This window comes from Globicephala melas, chromosome 2 (assembly GCF_963455315.2).
Source record: "Globicephala melas chromosome 2, mGloMel1.2, whole genome shotgun sequence".
NCBI classification, from domain to species: Eukaryota; Metazoa; Chordata; class Mammalia; order Artiodactyla; family Delphinidae; genus Globicephala; species Globicephala melas.
This window is the reverse complement of record NC_083315.2, coordinates 129,037,873-129,060,630: the sequence shown is the minus strand read 5'-3', so window position 1 is coordinate 129,060,630 and position 22,758 is coordinate 129,037,873. Positions and strand designations below refer to the sequence as shown.

At 39.3% G+C, this 22,758-nt stretch overlaps 1 protein-coding gene across 2 annotated transcripts in view; it reads right to left on the bottom strand.

The window, feature by feature from the left end:
• GNG2 (G protein subunit gamma 2) overlaps nucleotides 1–22,758 on the bottom strand; it is a 137,834-nt gene that overhangs the window by 101,931 nt on the left and 13,145 nt on the right. Inside the window, exon 2 of one of the 2 annotated variants that reach the window (XM_030854972.3) lies at nucleotides 14,792–14,832. The exons of the other annotated variant lie outside the window; for it this stretch is intronic. The gene's annotated coding sequence lies outside the window, so the exon portion shown is untranslated. The remainder of the gene's footprint in view (nucleotides 1–14,791; nucleotides 14,833–22,758) is intronic. 2 annotated transcript variants of the gene reach the window in all.

Sequence of the window (22,758 nt, the reverse complement as noted above, 5' to 3'; positions counted from 1 at the left end):
CTGGCAACATACTTTAAAATTTGAGATGCATGTGTCCTTTGACTCAACCCCTTGTCCCCTCCCCTTCCCCACTTTTGGGATTCAACCAGAGTGAAGCACTGGTATATAAGAAGAGGTTAGTTACAGGAAACACAAGCACAACCAAGGGAGACAATGTTAATTTCTCTCCACAGGGGTCAGTGGAGTGAACACAATGCATTCATTAACATGAGTGAGTTACAGCCAAACCTATGAGCTGGGTGAATGTCTGTGACATTTATCATGAAAACATAGCTGCATGGGAACGCTTACATTTGAAAAAATCCTCAAAGATAGGATATGTGTGATTGAACTGTACAAAATTGCTGATATTCAACTCTTTTTGATCTAATAAAATGGCAGTCTCATAAATCACAATATAACATACATTTTTACATATTTATGAGCATGAAAAAAATGTAGACTGATACACCCCAAGCATTAACGCTGGTAACCTGCTTGGGGGGGGGGGGGGCGGGTAAGGGAGGAAAGGAGAAATGAACAACTTCTTCATACATCTTTGCACTGTTTTACTTGTTAAAAATTTTGCAAATTAAACATATCTAATAAATAAAAATGTAAAGAAAAAACAGAAAAGAAACAAGACTCTAAGGCTGGCTATTACCTGAAAATATATCTAGGGGCAGCATCTATAGCAATGGTCCATTTAACTTTATCGAATGTAGTGAACAAAAACCAATTTATTTCCTTGTCTCTTTCAACAAGATGGTTCAAAATAAAAACCCAACCAATTATTTGTTACCTAAAACAAATTTCAGAATTTGCAGTAAGATTAGGAAAAACAAAGATTCAGAGAACATTAAGTATTGACAGGTGCAGCAAGAGGACCACTTTTACACTGCTAATGAAGAGTAAATTGATGTAATCACTTTCAAACAACTTGGCATTACCTAATAAAGTTGAGCATTGCATATTCTATGACCTAGCAACTGAATGCCAAAGTTTATGTCCTAGAAAAACTCCTGGATAGGACTAGGACACATGTACAGAGGGTACTGTGCAGCATTTTCACGACAGCAAAAAGCTCGAAGCAACCCAAATGCCCCAAATGGGTAGAATGGATAAATAAAGTATGGTATATTTCACACAGAGGAGGAAGAATACTGATGTACTAGTTAATACTAGACAGCAGTGAAAATGAATGAACTTTAGCTGCACACATCCACCTAGGTAATCTCAAAATAAAATGTTGGGTAAAAATCTAAGCCAGAGATAAAGTACGATTCCATTTCCAAAAGAGGTGACACTAAACAATTTAAGAAAAAGCAGGAAAATGACAAATAAAAAGTCCAGATTACAGCTTTATAGGAAGAGGCAGAAGGAGGAATGGGTCTGGGAGAAGCAAACAGGAGTCTTTAAAAGTGGTACTCATCATGGGGCTTCCCCGGTGGTCCAGTGGTAAGGAATCGCCCGCCTTCCAGTGCAGGGGATGCAGGTTCGATCCCTGGTCGGGGAACTAAGATTCCACATGCTGCTGGACACCTAAGCCCCTGCACCTCAACTAGAGAGAGAAAGCCAGCATGCCACAACTAGAGAGAAGTCTGCGCACTGCAATGAATATCCCGAGTGCTGGAACTAAGGCCCATCGCAGCCAAAAATTTTTTAAATCAATCAATCAATAAAATAAATATTAAAAAAGTGGTACTCATCAATAAAGCTAGAGGGAAAAAAGACAGGGAATGTATGTATGTTTGTTTTACTAACAGTCTTTAATGTGTATATGTGTGTATACATGCATATATTCTTTGGATGTATGGTATGTTTCACTCACACACACGTGTGCACACACAGAAAGAATCTAGGGCAATGCCTGCTCGTGCCTACAAAGCCTATCCTAGTACTGGAGAAGTCACTTAACCATCTTGCAGGTATGCTTTGCATTGTAAGTGCTTAATATATAAATGAATGGATATATTTTAGAGTAATACTCAAAGGAACAACCCTGGAAGCCATGTTCTTCCAGGGCCAGGGTAAAGTGGAAATTTCTCCCATGCATTTTTTTTGTAGTGTACCAGAAGCCGGAGAGAGTATAACAGAAAAATCCAAGATGAACACACACACAGACATACAATTTTTCAAGTCACCTTGGGAAAACTGTATTTGTTAAGTTGCAGCACAAAACAAAGGTAACATTTCTGGGTAGAGTTACATGGGTTTTACTTTCACCCTGGGTTATCCTTTTCATCCACTTTATGATTTAAACTAAATGACACCAAAACTCAAACCTTGGCTGGTAAGATTTTCAAAAGCAGGGGGAAAAAATGCTTTTTCTCGGTTACAAATTGTGAGTACCTATGAAATACTGATTTATTGGGAGTAGACCAGATGGTGCTCTGTTTCCAGATATTACAATGTTGGTCCTGATTCACTGCAGTGGAGCAGCTAAAAGCCTTCTATATAAGGCAGTGTTTCACCAGGTGAAGGAAGAAAATTAGAAAGGGAGGAAGTCTGTCCTTACTCTCATCCTCCACAGCTGTTGGAAACCAAAGTTGTTCCTCTAATTGAATCACTACTAATTCTAAGCTACTGGCTTCTTTCCTTTCCCAAGGATTATTTTGAATATTTGGACGTCTACTTTACTCTGTTCTGTCTACTGCTGTTAGGAGTTTGGTAAATAATCTGATTTAGCTAAGATGCTTTACTGACAGGATATCCTGTAGATGGTTAACTAAGGCTAGAGGAAACAGTGATTAGACAATCTGAATGCACATTATTTTTAAAAGGAAAGGAAAAGACAAAAAAGTTAAAGTGGCTACAGGCCCTTCATCGTCTCAAGTAAACCAAAACAATATGATGCCAAACCACCTCCCCAAATATGAGTTATTTACAGATGCGACATGTTTACTTCCTCATGCTAGAAAGTTCCATTTTGTGCTCATGACCTGGAAATGCAGGTGCAGCATAATCAACGAGGCTCTAAGTTTTCTCTTTAGCAAATGAAAAATGGGAAATTAAATTAATTGCTGTCCTTGAATGCTTTTCCCTAAGCAAAGGTGCAGATTGCTTTTTTAAATATGAGCTTTATTGAAATATAATGCACATAAAATTTTACCCTTTTAAAGTATACACAATACAGTGATTTTTAGAAAATTCAAAATTGTGCATCCAGGGGCTTCCCTGGTGGCACAGTGGTTGAGAGTCCGTCTGCCGATGCAGGGGACTCGGGTTCGTGCCCCGGTCCGGGAGGATCCCACATGCCGCGGAGCGGCTGGGCCCATGAGCCATGGCCTCTGGGCCTGTGCGTCCAGAGACTGTGCTCTGCAACGGGAGAGGCCACAACAGTGAGAGGCCCACGTACCACAAAAAAAAAAAAAAAAAAAAATTTTGCATCCATCACCATTATTGAATTCCAGAGCATTTTCATCACCCCAAAAGAAAATCCATAGTTTTTAGCAGTCACTCCCCATTTTCCCCTCCCCACTCCACCCAGCTCCTGCAACCATAAATCTACTCCCTATTTCTATGGATTTTCCTGTTCCGGACATTTCAATAAATGGAACCATATATCACATAGCCTGTTGTGCCTGGTTTCTTTCACTTAGCATAATGTTTTCAAGGTTCATCCATATTGTAGTATTGAATCAGTACTTCCTTTTTATGGCAAATAATATTCCATTGTATAGATATACCATAATTTTATCCATTCGTCAGTCGATGGGCATTTGGCTTGATCATTAATGATAAAGAACAAAAGAAAGTCTAGAAAGCAGAAGGAAATGGCCCTCAGCTCAGAAACTCAACCTAAGCCCTAGACTAAGAGACAGTTACTGTGACACCTGCATTTATATCCCATTCTTGTAAACCACGCTATTCCTAGAGATTGTTGCTAGAAATATCAGCTGTGGTAACGCGGACAAGAAATTTTTTTTCTTATACTATTAGTGAGGGAAGAAGAAGGGAAACAGAATTAAAACATAATTGAGTAATATCCTGCAATAGGTGAGCAGATAAACAAATTGTGGCATACCAATATTCTAGAATACTACTCAGTAATAAAAGGAATAACATTGATACGTACAACATGGAGGCATCTCCATGTAATTCTGCTGAGCAAAAGAAGCCAGACAAAAGTGAGCACATAATATATAACTGCATTTACATAAAACCCTAGAAAATGCAAACTCTTCTAGACTGACAGAGAGCAGATCAGTGGTTGTCTGAAGATGGGAAAGGGGAAGAAGAGACTGTTACTGGGCACGAGGAAACCTTTGGATGGGTTTGTTCATTATTTTGATTGTGGCTATGCTGTCATGGATGTATGCAGCCAATATTCGTCAACTTCATATACATATCATTTATTGTATGTCCATTATATTTTATGTCAATTATATCTCAATAGAGCTGTAAAGAAACACTGTTTTTTAGAAAGTAAGTATACCTCCCCCAAAAAAGTGTTTGAATATGTGGAAAACACTGCCTTTATTTTGCATATATGGTTTCAATTAATTTTGTAACAAGTTAAATTACTCTCTTTTTACACACAAGGAAATTTGAGATTGAGAAAGCACAGAAATTTGCCAAGATGGTCACAGTCAGTACCAGGCTGAGATCTCAAAGTCCATGCCCTTTCCACTACACCACACTGCCTCTCACTGTTTCTGTTATAGACCCAACTCTTCTGGAATCCTTGGGTCCCAGCATTTCCCAAGTCAGGGAGTTTTCTGGTCCACAGAAGTTTATGCTTTAGGGTGGTATTCCAAGTTTGTTTTCTTTTGCCTATCATTTTATGTTGCCACAAATGCCTCTCTAATTATGGGGATTTATCCAATTCAATTGATTGATTCATTCTCAGTGGATCAAAGTAGTTAATCTGGATTAGATCAAGGCAAGTAATCCTGGTCCCTAGGTCAAAGGAGTGAAAATAATTGTCTGAGATTAAAAGCAAGCTGGACAAAACCAAAAACTGGCTACTCAACCCACCAGAAGTGGACATTGTACTTCTCTGGGACAATAGTCATTCCTTTGATTACGGGAGGCCCACAAATGTGGACTATTCAGAGTTGCTCTGAGGTATCTAATTACTTTTTACCACCCCTTCCCCTAAACTTGAACTTCAAGTCTAGGTTGCCATCCAAGTCTGAGCAGGACAAGCACGAGGGTGGTTTCGTCACCTCTGTACCTCCTCCAGATCGTGCTTCATCCCACAAACAAGGGAATGTTCTCCAGATGCTACCAATCGCATTTGGGTCCATTTGAATAATATGGACCATGAAATTGATTAAATACAATTAATGAAAAAGTGAAAGTTGGTTAAAACAATTTTTTTCTTTTTGATAAGACAGCTAGATTTGGGAGAGAAAGGGGTACTATTTCTTTCATGCAAGACATTCACAATGAAGGTTAACTGTGCTGGATACCTTTCATTTGCCCCTCCAAACCCATTCTCCATCCTGTTCTACCCGGCTCTACACCCTAGGAGACTGAACTACAGACTCAGAGGCAGGCTTCCTTGTCTTCCAGTTAGGTTTGGTCAATGGGGAGCATAAGCAGATAGAAGGAAAGAGGAGAAGCATTTCAGGGTATTTGTTTCCTGGCATCCCTGCCTGCAGGGTCATTATAAGCTGGCTACAGCCCTTTCCTGGAGGTCACAGCTCCACTCAGGAGGATTCTCTTCTTCCAGCCCTCATCCTTTCCAGTCTACGGGTAGTAAAGGAGCCCTGAAAAGGTACACTCTCCCTTGCAGTTTCCCTATACTCTGCTCATGTCCTTGTAAATATTCTCTTTATTAAGCTCTCCTAAAATTAATTGATTTGAGGATGCCAACTGTTTTCAGTACAGTTGACATTTTCTGAGGGTTAAGAGCATGCTTATTCAGAAAATGAACTTATTCCAAGTCCTCAATTTATATGAAAACACTGACATTCATGGGGTTGATATCAAGCCCAGACAAAGATAAACAATGGCTAGGTGAAGTGTGGAGCGGGGTGGTCAAACAGCACTGATTCAACCTTCCTGCCTTGGTGATTTTGTAAGGCAAAGGTTTAGATTTGCAAGAACAGTGAAAGTGGTGGATATATTTCTCAGATTTTAAAATGTGAGACATGTAAGACATTCAGGTTGCTATAGCATGCTTCTTTATGCTTACAGACCATGTTTCCATGGTGACTTTGACCTTTTTGCACATGCTATTCTACTTAGATTGAGACTTTAAACCACTTTTTTTTTGTGGCTTTAATGATCAAATTTAAAGAAAGATATGTTTGCTACAATAAAAACTGCCTAAATGGCAAATCTAAGAAAGAGAACAAATTTGTTCTGTGCCATCTGTTTTCTCTCACTGAGAGATATTATCATATATAGTGAAAAATGCTGTAGAAGTGAAGTGATGCTTCCTGTGTCATGCATAAGATGTAATTTCAAGTAGATTTTGATTACTTATAGTTTATATATCAAAGACGTAAGTCCCTTAAGGTAAAAGATGGATTTTGATCCTATCTAAGCCCAAAATAGCTAACCTCCCATCCCAAGAATCGCCTCAACTGTATCATTCCCAAATGAAGTACTAAAAATAGAATAGCCACTTTAAGGTTGATTTTCTTTGATGATGCCCAAATGTCATTTATAAATCTGTAAAGTTCTTTTAAGTGAAAAAGCTAAAATGTTGAAATATTAATGTGATGTGTTTATTTTTGTTTGGTTTCTGTTATTGTGTGTATGTGTACCATGGATTAGGACAGGAGATAGAAAAAGGAAACTCATTGAATTAACCTGAGACAGTGAGGTAAGATCTATCCCTGTATTTATGATGGGTACCTATTAGAACTTAAGAGTGTATGAAAGGGGATACCCAAAGAAAATCTGGCAGCTTCCATTGACTTCGGCACAATACCAGATGGCTCTTGCAAAGCTCTCACTTCCTATTTTCCAAATGAGCGGTAATTTCATTCTTTCAACTTTTCCTAGTTCAATGCAACATATTAATGAATAATACCATCTTGCATTTGTACAGTGTTTTACAATGTACAAAGTACTTTCCTATTCATTATCTCAACTCATCTTTACAGTAGTTCAGATATACAGTACTTCAGGGAAAATATTAAAACCCCCATTTTACAGATGAGGAAACTAAGGCCCGAAGATATCACACAGGATTCCTTTAGTAGCAACTTGACTTAGGTTAGGTAAAAAATGGGAATATATTGGCTCACATCAACTGGATTGATGGACTCCAATTCTCACTGGGCTATCTCTTTCCTTCTCTTTATCGCTCTGTCTCTCTCTCTCTTTTGCTCCCCCTTTGTGCGTCAGACTTTACTCTCTCAACAGACTGAAACATGGCCTTACATGATTCTTACTACCTTGAGACTAGAAAGGATAGGACCTCTCCTCCCTCAACTTGAGTTGGAAAATTCCAGAGAAAGAATCTATTGTCCCTTGCTGGGTTGCATGCCCACCCTTCAGACCAACTCCTGTAGCATGGTGATGAAATACTATGGCATCCCCAGCTTGGGTCAAGTCCCCAACCCTCTGGCCAGTACCACCCAAACAAACAGAACAGGAATAGACATAGCCGGTGAGGAAACTGTGAGGAGGGCATACGGACTGCATTAAACAACTTGTCCAAGGAGCAGAGTCAGAACAACTTCTAACTGGATCTTCAGACTGCAAGCCTCCCCTTCACTTCCAGCTTCCCACTACAGGGACCACAATGGTGTCACTGAGCCCCTCTCTTCCTCATGGTTGCCAGTGTGGTCTGGTTCAAGGCTAAAACTTGGAAAAGACTCGATTCTCGTCCCAATCCTGTCACTCGTCAGCTGTGTTCATGGGCAAGTTACCTAACCTCTGGGAACCACAGCTTCCTCCTTTGTAAAATAAACAACTTCTGTGTCACAGGGTCATCAAAAGGATGAAGGGAGATAACGTACTCCAGATGACTTTGAAAATGATGAAGAACTACCTTAAGGTTTATTACTTACATTCTGTATGTAAATCTTACAGAGGCTAGAATTCACAGTCACAGTCTTCAGTTGTCACCCTCCCTACCACCAGCCCTCTGCTGGCATCATTTTGGTTCTGACATTTTTACTCTTTCAGTTTTAAAAAAGCACATTTCAAAAAAAAGCATCAAATGGTGTCTCAAAATGAAGAGATTTGGTCCAGAAGAGAAATTTACGAACAGACGGTTTAATGGCACTCTTCATACTCACATTTCAATACAGATTAACCAGGAGATGGAAAATTTCTGGAGGGCACACACGATACTATTAACAGTGGTTATCTCTAGGGAGTGGGCTAGGAGTTGATGTGTGGAAAGAAACTTCTCTTTTTCATTTATTCCTGTGTCTACTACTTGAATTTTTAAAAATCTCACATATACATTCCTTTCATAATTAAAAAAACTAATTAAAAAATTAAAAGCTTAGTTATCACAGAAAAGGAATATGGTATATACCTAGAATAGTGTCTGACACTTAAAAAGCTTTCAATACATTCTGGCTTATTAATCAAAGTAGGCATTTCTAGTTACCACCTATCCAGCAAAGTAAAATCAACTTCACTAGAATAAAGGCCACCTCTCATCTCTGTGAATGTACATTTTCCATGAATCACATTGTGAGAAATGCTCATTACCACCTGCTGAGGATATGGTTTTAAACTCTTACACCTTCACACACCAAAACTGAAAGCTACCTTCTTAACGCCCAATTATAAAACACAGTACATTGGGCTACCTCTCGACTCTATTACCACTGTTCTTGTAAGCACCTTGATTAACATCACACAGAGCATGCTGGGGTTCTAGGAACCATTCTATCTTACAGCTGGGGGTTTGCACGATATCTTCTAAGAAATTAAAGGTTACATGGCAGCATATGCCAAAGCTAAAAGACAGATTTAAACAGCATTTAAAAAATGATGCAATGGCTATGAAGTTTGGATGCTGTGCACCAGTTAAGTGCTATACTGGTTGCCTAGTTACATCTCTGCAAAAGGCCAAAAAAGTTGTCTCTAAATCTAGAAGTAATTAAAAACCTTAAAGTTTCACCATTAAACCAATGATTATGTGTGAAACCCTATGCAGTCATCCCTTAAAATAAGTGCCCGTCAGACTTTGATCAGGTGGTAGCCCTTGGGAATGTCCAAGGAGATATTTTAATAAAAGACATTTCTATATACGAAATTTTTTACCATGCTCACATTTCATTAAAGTTATCACATCTGGACTCTTCCTGTTTTGTCATACCCAATTGCAGTCCGCTACTATAGGATATTAAAAAACTTTCTAACCTAGTTGATATAACTTCTATCCCGTGAGAGGTGGAAAAATGTCCAGTGTTTTAAATTGTTAAACCTTAAAAAAATTTTTTTATTGCAATCAGCTTTGCAAATTATAGGCCAGTTTATAATCCAGTAACAAAAACTATGCATGTTAATACTAACAACTAGTGTCTTAACTCTATGAATTTCCTGATCGGTTCTGCCTGACAGACACTTTTAAGTCCAAATATCTTCTCCCAGTAATGGGACAGGATGAACAACAATTTTGGTCTAGAAATTTAAAAACATGAGTGTATTAAAATGGATGAGACTTCCTCCAGAATTTGAAGATAGGGAGAAACAGTCTTTTTTTTTCTTCCTCTTGAAGTTCAACATTTTTTTTTGAGGTAAAATTCACAAAACATGAAATTAATCATTAACCACTTTAAAGTGTACAATTCAACAGCATTTCGTACATTTACGATGTCACGTAGCCATCATCCCTATTTAGTTCCAAGACATTTCTATTACCCCCAAAGAAATCCTGCACCAGAGTAGCTTGGATCATTTGGATCTCCTATTTACATTTACTCTGTAATTTCTCTTTGGAAAGGAATAAAAGAATCTGAGTTTAAACAACAGCATAAGGATTTCATCTCCTTTCATTTCTTCTGGAGCTTGTTTGATTCACACACACACACAAAAAAAACAGCTGAGGCTCAAAGCTGAAAGGAGGCTAGTCTTAACAAAATGAAACCAGGCAGGATTGAGAGTCTTAGAAGGAAGGAACCCCAAAAAGGGATTGACAAGAATATCAGAATAACTCACAATCTATCCAATCTATCCTCATCAGAAACCCAGATCTTACCTCCAAGACTGATAGTGTTCAATCTTTTTTTTGGAAGAAAAAAAAAAAGAATTGAAAGAGAATTCCTTGTACCTACCAACTAGAACAGTTTAGAAGACAGTAAACAAACATTAAAAAAAAAAAAATATTGCCAGCTCCTCAAAGTCAAAGCCTGTTCTAGGGAAGCTAATGTACTGCCTTTCCAAGTACACTTACAAACTCTTTGTCCCAGTGGCTAAGAGAATAAAAATCTCCAAATGAAGGTCACAGAAATGTAAGAAATGAGGCTCCTTCTGTATTCCTGTTTTCCTGGTCTGGCTTTGCTGTGGGTGAGGGCAGGGCAGAGCATTATGGAAGCATGGAGGAAGGGCTGAGTAAGAATCTTCACCCAGATGCAGCCAATTACTTACATCAGGGTAAGTAGCTCATGCTCTACCACTGGGAGTCAGAAAGCACCAATGTCTTAGAGCTGGATAAGACTCCAAGACATGATCCTCTCCAATCCCCTCCCCTTGGGCATCAAGATAGTATTCCTAATACTTATCTATTCTTGAACATTCTGTGCTGTCTCTTAGAGGGGAAAAGTTCAATTTTGTTATACAAAAGGCACAATTCAAACGAAGACAGCACCATGCAGCTTTGGCAAACTTGTAATTTCCATACATGCTGACATGCTGAAAAAGATTCAATGAGGTTCTGTGGTCACCTCAATAAGAAAGCTATTAAAGCTGTGATCATCAGAGACGCCAGTAACACTGGGGAATTAAAAGAGTGGGCCATGAAATCTAATAACATTTTATAAATGTTGCTGGTTCTTCTGAGTTGGTTTCGGGCAAACATGTATATGTGGATACAGATTTTTCCAGAGTTAGATTCACCCTTACCCTTAGCCCAAACCCTTGAGGTTACTGTCATTATTTCATTCAATCAGATTTTCTATTTTCACAATTCATCGGCATGACAGTCACTCTCCACTAGAGCTGTTTTTAGACAGCTAGGCGCCCAACTGTCCCAAATTACCCAGAACTCCAGGAGTAACCCCCCAGTCTTGGACAAATCAGGATGGTTCGTTACTCTACAGCTAGCCCTAAGTTTGGCCTTCAGATCTGTATTGCTGACCTGTCTTGAAGTGGATAAAAAGGGGACTCACTACAAAAATAGCTGCAACATTTAAAATCTCCAACAAAAATTTCTGGCTAGGGACCTCCCTGGCAGCACAGTGGTTGAGAATCCGCCTGCCAACGCAGGGGACACGGGTTCGAGCCCTAGTCTGGGAAGATCCCACATGCCGCGGAACAACTAAGCCTGTGCGCCACAACTACTGAGCCTGCGTTCTAGAGCCCACGAGCCACAACTACTGAGCCCGTGTGCCACAACTACTGAAGCCCGTGCACCTAAAGCCCGTGCTCCACCACAAGAGAAGCCACCGCAATGAGAAGCCCGCGCACCGCAACGAAGAGTAGCCCCTGCTCACCGCAACTAGAGAAAGCCCGCGGGCAGCAACGAAGGCCCAATGCAGCCAAAAATAAATAAATAAAATATAAATAAAATTTTTAAAAATTCTGGCTATATTCTACCCTGGAGATGGTTTTTAAAAAATAACCCAGTGATCCATTTCATTCACTAGATGAGCAATGGTTTCTTACTTTGTGGGGATGACTTACCTAATGTATGGTGGAAATTAAACCATACTTAGAAATTAGCTATAATAAATACCACTACAGTAAGGTCCTAAAATATTATGTTATTTTTTCCTCCAACTTCCACATGTTAGAGCCTAATAAATAAAGCACAATGTGACAGGCAGACATAACAGCATAAAATAAAAATCTCACATTTCTTTGGTGCCATTCAAAGACCTTGGAACCTGCACACTGTAGGCAAACTCTCCAGAGTTGGAGAAATGCCAAAGGCAGCACGCTCTCCAGAGGCCACACCCATAGTACCAGAAAGTCTGGCCAAGGAAGGAGCCATTGGACTTCAACCTGTCCACTTGATCCAATGCCAAATACTCCAAGAAAACTAAAAGCCTTCAGTGCCTGTATTTACAAACAGGTTTTGCAGAGTCAAGACAAGAACTTGCTTCATCAACTTGGGAACCCTAAGCCTTCTCAACTCTATACAATGAAATGTAAGATAATCCTATCTCTGCTACCTGAGGCATTTCTACCTTTCTGAACAATTAACCTCTTTTACTTTGTAGTAGGCAGAATAATAGCCCCCAAATAGGTCCATGCCCTAATCCCTGGAACCTGTGAATATATAAACTTATGTGGAAAAAGGGACTTTGAAGATATGATTAAATTAAGGACCTTGGCATGGGGAGAGTATCTTGTATTATCTAGGTGTGCCAAATCTTATCTCATGGGTCTTTAAAGTCAAAGAACATTTCCTGGCTCAGTTCAGAGGAATGAATATGGTGGAAAGACATACGGAGATGGAAGGCTGCTGGCTTTGAAAATGGAAGAAAGGGGACTCTAGAATTCTTCCCTAGAGCCTCCAGAAAGGAACACAGCTCTGTCAGTACTTTGCCTTTAGACCAGTGAGATCTCTACAGAACCTAACTTGCAGAACTGTAAGATAACATATTCGTATTTGGTGGATTTGTTTTAATCCATCAAGTTTGTTACAATTTGTTACAGCAGCAAACAAGAGAGGAATACATCCTTCATCACTGCTGTTCAATTTGCATAATGCCTTAGTAGTATTTTGCTTTAAATCTCAATATTTGACCATTTCTTGCCTAGTGTTTAATTTGCTTCTCTGTACAGACATAAAAAATAGATTTGGTACTAGAACAAATATGCTCAAAATCCCTCCAACAGTGCAAAACAATATTTCCTTTTACATGTCTATTTTGTTTAGTTTCTTTCTTTAGTTTGTTAGCACAGAGACCACTTACATAAGGAACTATTTTGCATAACTGAAACCAGTAATTTTGCATGAAGCAAAAATGCTTGTAGGTAAGAGTAACATGACAAACAACCTCTTTAAAGGTGTGTAACGACACAGTAGTTCTCAATGTCTCCTTAGGGCACTCTGGATACCCCAATGGCTGGAAGATGCCACTGGCCTTTTGTGAGCCAAGGACAGGGATACCAGAGAATACGAGGAAGAATTGCCCCATTCAACGTGTCAGCAACCCGCACCGAGAAACTCTGCTTGGATTGATTTGAAACATTTAAATACAGTGATTAGTATGAAAGAAATCAACACCAACATCAGACAGAGAACATGAAAAACTTATTTTAAAAGCCTTCATTATTAATAATATTTGGTAGAGTGTAGGGATGGCTTAGCCCTCACCTGAAGATATTAAGTACTTAACGCCAAAAGAAGAGAAGGGGTGGAGGTATAGATGAAACAATACTGGTCATGAGTTATAATTGTTAAAACTGAGTGATAGGGATATAGAAGTTCATTATATTATCCTCTCTATTTGGTATATGCTTGAAATTTATCAGAATGAAGTTAATTTTAAAAGGGGGGGGGAGGACTTCCCTGGTGGTGCAGTGGTTAAGAATCCACCTGCCAATGCAGGGGACATGGGTTCGAGCCCTGGTCTGGGAAGATCCCACACACCGTGGAGCAACTAAGCCCATGCGCCACAATCACTGAGCCTGCGCTCTAGAACCCACGAGCCACAACTACTGAGCCCTCATGCCACAACTACTGAAGCCCACGTGCCTAGAGCCTGTGCTCCACAACAAGAGAAGCCACCGCAATGAGAAGCCCATGCACCACAACGAAGAGTAGCTCCCACTCGCCGCAACTAGAGAAAGCTCGTGCGCAGCAACGAAGACCCAACGCAGCCAAAAAATAAATAAATTTATAAATAAATAAATTAAATTAAATTAAATTAAATGGGGGGAAGTCCATGTCAGGACTAAAGGAAACTGCATCTCGGTTGGGGAGAGAAAACACATTATCACCTATCTCAGCAATATGGTGACCTTTCAAGTCTACAGCTAGATTCAAATGGCTTTACTCAGTTTCAAAAGCCAAGTCAGTTTCTTCAAGAAGAAACCCCACCAGTATTAAATTGACCTTTTATTGTGACTGTTGTTGCTGCTGAAAAAGCCCTTATAATGTCTACAACCAATCTGTTAAGAACAGGGTTTACACTTCTCTGGGCTAATCTACTCTGACATCTGTCTTTCACTATCCTCAATGGCTGCCACCAATTAATCATGTTCGGTGCCACAGAGACACAATTTGTTAAGGCAGTGACCTCAAAGGCTTCCAAACTCAGGTTTTTAGAAGAAAATGGGTGAAATCTGATTGTTTTGTTTTGTTTTGTTTGCGTTATGCGGGCCTCTCACTGTTGTGGCCTCTCCCATTGCGGAGCACAGGCTCCGGACGCGCAGGCTCAGCGGCCATGACTCACGGGCCCAGCCGCTCCGCAGCATGTGGGATCTTCCTGGACCGGGGCACGAACCTGTGTCCCCTGCATCGGCAGGTGGACTCTCAACCACTGCGCCACCAGGGAAGCCCCGAGAAATCTGATTTTTAACTATCATTAAGGAGAGCCATTTTTTTCCCCTTTAAATCCTAAAGTCATGTCAACATTGCTAAAGACTATGAATGTTTCTTTTTGATCAACATCACATGTTAAATGCTTTCATCTCTGGGCTTAAGATTTTTCTTTAACTCTTGAAGTTCTGATTAGATTTAAGATCCTAGAAGAAAATATTTCAGAATTCTTACCTCTTCAGTTCCCAAAGCCTGAAGCTCACTGGCAGATCTGGCTGTTGAGAAAGCAGAGTGGAGAATGTATTGGTTTTTTTTTTTTAAAAAAAAAAAGAGAAATAACATGATACACAAACACTGAACAAGCAAATAAATGTTTCTGTAAATAGGGTTTGGTGGTGATGGCTGAATAGCTCAAGGGGCAGAGGGGCTCACAGGTCTACCTTTCTGAGCCAAGAAACAAACATTTTGTTAACTCTTTTTCTTTGAAGAAACAGATTTGTGAAAATAGGAGTCCCTTTCTTTGTGAACTTCCCTAACCTGAAAGAAAACATGAAAATACCAAGTCGGCTTGGGAACCTAGGGCAAGCACAGTTCTTGGTGACAGAGGCTGTGTACCGCTGAGATGAATAAGAACAAGCTTTCCTCCTGACCTAACTTGATTAGCTCCCAGCAGGACCGAAGTCCCAGATACACTCTTTCTCCAGGTGTTAGGGACAGGGGTGGGGCTCCATTCGTGTATATCTAACCCTTTAAGAGGGTAGGTTGGACAAGTTAATGGTTAAAAAACGTCGTTAGCATCCAAAGCTGAAGGTTGTTTAGAAGTAGAAACACCTATACCCTTAGCCACTCATGATCTTTGGGTTGCTGGGCAGAGTTGGCCTAATTCCGCCTTGTGTGAGTGTGGTTCCTATCTAAGAAAGTTCCTGTCTTTACTTCTGAAAAGATATCCAGCAGCCAGCTCAAAGGGAGCTGCCTAAGCCTCAGGGAACGCTTTACCATTCATATTTTGCTGTGTCTCAGAACTAAGAGTTACTTAGCATCTAGAGCATTATGACTGGGAGTGTAAATCAGATTCATGTTGGGTCCTGAGACCAAATGAACAGCAGTGTCTCTAGAGATCTCCCATTGCCTAAGACTGGCACGTGTGCTAAAATCTCAGCCCAACTGATTATATTCCCAGATGACTATACGGGACCATATGTTTTTAAATGAGCCAACATTATTAGAAAACCATTATCTCATGATTAATGACAGCAAAGGAAACAAAAACAAGCCAAGGGCAGAAAACAACCTATTTTCAGAGAATAAACCCTAGGGATAACAATGATTAGTGGGACTTGCAAAATAAGCCTCGAAGGGAGCTCTGAGTCCAGCACTCTCATACGTTCTTGGGAGAGCATAAATCAACACAATCTCTCTGGAAAGCAGTTGGGCAATATTTATCAAGATTCCAAATATGTTCTCACCCATTGTCTTGGTGATGTCACTCCTTGACTTGATCCAAAAAATGCAAAGTATAGACAAAGAAGTATTACCAAGGTGTTAGAAATAGCCTAAATATGAATAACATAACCCATTAAGTAAAACAGAAAAATTCCACACGATGGAACTTGGAAACAATAAATACAAAAAATTTAAGTGATGAGGAAGAATACACACGGAATAAAGTTATGTGAAAAGAGAATACAACATTATATAGAGAGTATGACCTCAGCTAATTTTCTAACATCTATCTATTATATATATATGCATTTTTGAATACATTTTCATATTTTTAATATTCTAATATATCACATACAATATTTTCTAGTAAATAGTATACATATCTTTCTGATACATATTTTTCTAGAAAAAAGATTGGAAGAAGGTATGTCAAAATGTTAACAGTGTATTATCCCTTTTGTATAGAAAATGGAAGTACCAGAAATTGCTAGATATGCCCCAGTATCTGCTTTCCCCTTCTTCCATGCTTGTGATAGAACCTAAGCTAGGCACATACATGTCAAGAATAACTGCTTTTCCCAGCCTCCCTTGGTGCTAGGTGTGTGGCCATGTGACAAAGTTCAAGGGGATTGCTGCAGCAGTGATGGGTGCAACTTCTGGGTCATGCCGTCCCCTTTCCAACTTTCTCCCTTCCTACTGGCTATAGTGAGGTCCTTATGGTAGGAAGCCACTTTAGACCATAAAGCAAGGAAAATATGCTTGGAATGATGTAACAGTATGATAGAAGGAGACTGGATACCTGGATGATCTTGTGGAGGAGAGTTACCTTACCAGCCCTGGACCACACACCTCTGGATTATTATGTGAGAGAGAAATAACTTCTCACTTCTGTAAGCCACTGTGAAATCAGGTCTCTGTTCTATGTGGTTCAACCAAAAACCTAATTAATGGAAGGGGTCAGTCTTAATTTTTTTTTACACTTTAAGTATTTTCCAAATTTTCAATGATCACCATGAATTACTTTCACCATCAGAAAAAGTTTAAGTTAAGTATTGTTTACTAATCTTAAAAAGATTAAGACAGCATAGAATGAAGTTTGGGTAACATGTGCCTTCTTCCCACATATGAGAGGAAAAATGAAATCCACAGTTTTAAGAAATAGTTTTTACACCATATGCCAGGGCAAAATCACACACAAACTCCCTGCATTTGCATGACCCTTTAATCAAACTCCACGGTACTTTATTTCAAGCCTTTTGAAAAATAGTTTTAATAAGGAAAAGTTGTAGAAATAAAATCTGCATGAGGAATACGCTAAGAAAACCTCTAGTCAATGTATTATCCATTTAAGAGGATACCTAGGCTTCTTAAAGTAATCTTAAATCATTCTTAAAAACCAGTTTTGTAGGTGCACTAACTCATACCTTTAACTTAAGGGTGTTGATTGTTCTCCATACAGAATCATAATGAATCACTCCTCAGTAATTCCACTTTGTTGACTGTCCATCAAAAAAGCATGTATGTTGGGATTTCCCTGGTGGTGCAGCGGTTAAGAATCTATCTGCCAATGCAGGGGACACAGGTTTGAGCCCTGGTCCAGGAAGATCTCACATGCTGTGGAGCAACTAAGCCCGTGCACCACTATGCCACTATGCCACAGTAGCCCGAATGCTACTGAGCCTGTGCTCTAGAGCCCACGAGCCACAACTGCTGAGCCCGCGCACCACAACTACTGAAGCCTGCGCACCTGGAGCCCATGCTCCACCACAAGAGAAGCCACTGCAATGAGAGGCCTGAGCACAGCAATGAAGAGTAGCCCCTGTTCACCACAGCTAGAGAAAGCCCACGTGCAGCAATGAAGACCCAACGCAGCCAAAAAATAAATAAATAAATGGGGGAAAAAATAAAGCACGTATGTTGATTTTACTTTCCCCTGGGGTGATGACAGATTTGGCAGAGTTCACATAACCTCCTTGGTCTCCTCTGTGATCCAGGGACCTATATTATAAGATGACTGTCCAAGATAAAGGAGTCATATCTACTCCATAAAATAGAGAAAAGAGACCTGGTCTACTTGGGGATCAGATCTGAAACAATGGCCTCACTAAAACCCGTCTCTAACTGTATTAGAATAATGCACTGAGGAGCGTTTAAATCTGTAATAATATTATGCCAGTGGCATTTTGGCACCTTTTAGAGACTCACTAAAGCCCTGTGCACCTTCACACCAGACACTTACCGGGTAGATCTGAGAGACTTATATGTAATTATATAGCAGATAAAGGACCAATCTACCCCCCTTCTTCCTGAGAGAATGCCAAATGGCCCTTTTCTCTCCTGTGAATCACAACACCCAACAGTAAAACGGCTAACTTATATTCAGTAACAAAGGGAGGATGCCAGAGTTTCTTTAATTCCCTCTCAGGACAACTGTGCCAGTACATTTTCAAGAAACCCTACACTCTCTTGTGATAGTCAAATTGAAGCTGATAGTCAACGCTCTGAATTCTCAGTTTCTCTCCGCCTCTTCCCTTTACAGGAACATAAGCAACCCAACTCCACAGGACTAATTACCATGGTAACACCATGCACCGTGATTATGAGTGTGTTTGTTTTTTAAAATGACTCACAGATTGTTCCCCCAGAAACCCCAGACACACAGGTTTCTGGCTGGTTTATAAAATCTATCCAAAGTTTTCTTGCAAATGTCTTGCTCTTCATAGCACAACTGGTGTGACAGCAAGAGAGTCATCAAATCAATATGCCCATCTCCTTAAGGATGAAAAAACCCCACTTGGTTTTTTAAACACTCCAAGATTAATCAATTTAAAACTCGGGTTAATAATGAAATTAATTTGGGTTTGTACACTAGAGAAAAGTAATCTGTTTCTAATTTAAATAATTAAGGTAGTTCATAATGTAGTTTTAGGGACCCAAATAAAATTATCAGGTGAAATAAAATCAACAGTAAAAATTATCAAATAAAATAGCCTACGTCGGTGCATACATGGGCGATCATATGTAAAGTGTTTTAAAAGAATAAATGTAAGTCCTTTTTTTAAAATTAAAAATGCGTTTCCTTTTCCTTAACACTGTCTGATCGTAACAATATAACTTGATTCTAGGGTAAATGTAAGTCTTAATGCCGAGATGTTTTTAAACTAAGGTCTAAAATAAAGAGATTTATTTTTAAAAAGCAAACATGAAAGAGTCCAGATATTTGGAAGAACTGTGGACTACTTCCATCTATTTATCAATACGTATTATTTAAGACCCTCTATGTACTAAGCACCACTGTTTATAACTGAACATTGTAATAGGACTTAGGGAAGACTATTTTCTTACTGGAGACAAAGGTCATGGGCATGGCTGAGTCCTTCATCTTCTCTCAGAAGATCCTTTGTGTCACAAGGCACCATTCTGGATGAGCTTTTAGTGAGAGGGACCATGACCCAGTGATCACATCAGGCCTAGAATTCAGAGTCCTGACGTGGGCATCATGGGTGGCTCTCTCCAAAAAAAATAGATGTTGGTAATTTTGGTATATTGATTTTCCTCTGTATGAAATGGAAATAAACCCTATTTTAAAAGAAATTTAGGGCTTCCCTGGTGGTGCAGTGTTTGAGAGTCTGCCTGCCAATGCAGGGGACACGGGTTCGAGCCCTGGTCTGGGAAGATCCCGCATGCCGCGGAGCGGCTGGGCCCGTGAGCCACAATTACTGAGCCTGCGCGTCTGGAGCCTGTGCTCTGCAACAAGAGAGCCCGCGATAGTGAGAGGCCCGCGCACCGTGATGAAGAGTGGTCCCCACTTGCAACAGCCAGAGAAAGCCCTTGCACAGAAACAAAGACCCAACTCAGCAAAAAAAATAAATTAATTAAAAAAAAAAGAAATTTAAATGAAAAATTTTATATAAATCTATATAAATTAAAATGTGAAGTACCCTGATATTTACTTATGGTACAACATATGATAAGCAGACATACACACATACACAATTCATTAAAAATGACTATCTCCAGGACTCTGGGAGGACTCATGACAAGGAGTACCTCCCAGAACTTCTGCTGCCAGTGTACTTGTCCTCACGGTGAGACACAGCCACACCCTGCCTCTGCAGGAGACCCTCCAACACTAGCAGGGCTGAGGGCAGACAGCAGAAGCAAGAAGAACTACAATCCTGCAGCCTGTGGAACAAAAACCACATTCACAGAAAGATAGACAAGATGAAAAGGCAGAGGGCTATGTACCAGATGAAGGAACAAGACAAAACCCCAGAAAAACAACTAAATGAAGGGGAGATAGGCAACCTTCCAGAAAAAGAATTCAGAATAGTGGTAGTGAAGATGACCCAGGACCTCGGAAAAAGAATGGAGGCAAAGATCAAGAAGATGCAAGAAATGTTTAACAAAGACCTAGAAGAATTAAAGAACAAACAAACAGAGATGAACAGTACAATAACTGAAATGAAAACTACACTAGAAGGAATCAATAGCACAATTACTGAGGCAGAAGAAAGGATAAGTAACCTGGAAGACAGAATGGTAGAATTCACTGCTGCGGAACAGAACAAGAAAAAGAATGAAAAGAAATGAAGACAGCCTAAGAGACCTCTGGGACAACATTAAATGCAACAACATTCGTATTATAGGGGTCCCAGAAGGAGAAGAGAGAGAGAAAGGACCAGAGAAAATATTTGAAGATATTATAATTGAAAACTTCCCTAACATGGGAAGTAGCCACCCAAGTCCAGGAAGCGCAGTGAGTCCCATACAGGATAAACCCAAAGAGAAACACGTCAAGACACATAGTAATCAAACTGGCAAAAATTAAAGACAAAGAAAAATTATTGAAAGCAGCAAGGGAAAAATGACAAATAATATACAAGGGAACTCCCATAAGGTTAACAGCTGATTTCTCAGCAGAAACTCTACAAGCCAGGAGGGAGTGGCATGATATACTTAAAGTGATGAAAGCAAAGAACGTACAACCAAGATTACTCTACCTGGCAAGGATCTCATTCAGATTCGATGGAGAAATCAAAAGCTTTACAGACAAGCAAAAGCTAAGAGAATTCAGCACCACAAAACCAGCTCTACAACAAATGCTAAAGGAACTTCACTAAGTGGGAAACACAAGAGGAGAAAAGGACCTACAAAAACAAACCCAAAACAATTAAGAAAATGGTCATAGGAACATACATATTGATAATTGCCTTAAACGTGAATGGATTAAATGTTCCAACCAAAAGAACCAGACTTCCTGAATGGATACAAAACAAGACCCATGTATATGCTGTCTACAAGAGACCCACTTCAGACCTAGCGACACATACAGACTGAAAGTGAGGGGATGGAAAAAGATATTCCATGCAAATGGAAATCAAAAGAAAGCTGGAGTAGCAATACTCATATCAGATAAAATAGACTTTAAAATAAAGAATGTTACAAGAGACAAGGAAGAACACTACATAATGATCAAGGGATCAATCCAAGAAGAAGATATAACAATTATAAATATACATGCATCCAACATAGGATCACCTCAATAAGTAAGGCAACTGCTAACACCTATAAAACAGGAAATCGATAGCAACACAAAAATAGTGGGGGACTTTAACACCTCACTTACACCAATGGACAGATGATCCAAAATGAAAATAAATAAGGAAACAGGAGCTTTAAATGACACTACAGACCAGATAGATTTAATTCATATTTATAGGACATTCCATCCAAAAACAGCAGATTACACTTTCTTCTCAAGTGCGCACAGAATATTCTCCAGGATAGATCACATCTTGGGTTACAAATCAAGCCTCAGTAAATTTAAGAAAATTGAAATCATATCAAGCATCTTTTCTGACCAAAAAGCTATGAAATTAGAAATCAATTACAGGCAAAAACCGTAAAAAACACAAACACATGGAGGCTAAACAATATGTTATTAAACAACCAAGAGATCACTGAAGAAATCAAAGAGGAAATCAAAAAATACTTAGAGACAAATGACAATGAAAACACAACGATCCGAAACCTATGGGATGCAGCAAAAGCAGTTCTAATAGGGAAGGTTATAGCTATACAAGCCTACCTCAAGAAACAAGAAAAATCTCAAATAAACAATCTAACCTTACACCTAAAGGAACTAGAGAAAGAGAACAAACAAAACACAAAGTTAGCAGAAGGAAAGAAATCGTAAAGATCAGAGAAGAAATAAATGAAATAGAAACAAAGAAAACAGTAGCAAAGATCAATAAAACTAAAAGCTGGTTCTTTGAGAAGATAAACAAAATTGATAAACAATTAGCCAGACTTATCAAAAAAAAGGGAGAGGACTCAAATCAATAAAATTAGAAATGAAAAAGGAGAAGTTACAACAGACACCGCAGAAATGCAAAGCATCCTAAGAGACTACTACAAGCAACTCTATGCCAATAAAATGGACAAGCTGGAAGAAATGGACAAATTCTTAGAAAGGTATAACCTTCCAAGACTGAACAAGGAAGAAATAGAAAATATGAACAGACCAATCACAAGTAATGAAATTGAGACTGCGATTAAAAATTTTCCAACAAACAAAAGTCCAGGACCAGATGGCTTCACAGGTGAATTCTATCAAACATTTAGAAAAGAGCTAACACCCATCCTTCTCAAACGCTTCCAAAATATTGCAGATGAAGGAACACTCCCAAACTCATTCTATGAGGCTGCCATCACCCTGATAACAAAACCAAATATACTACAAGAAAAGAAAATTA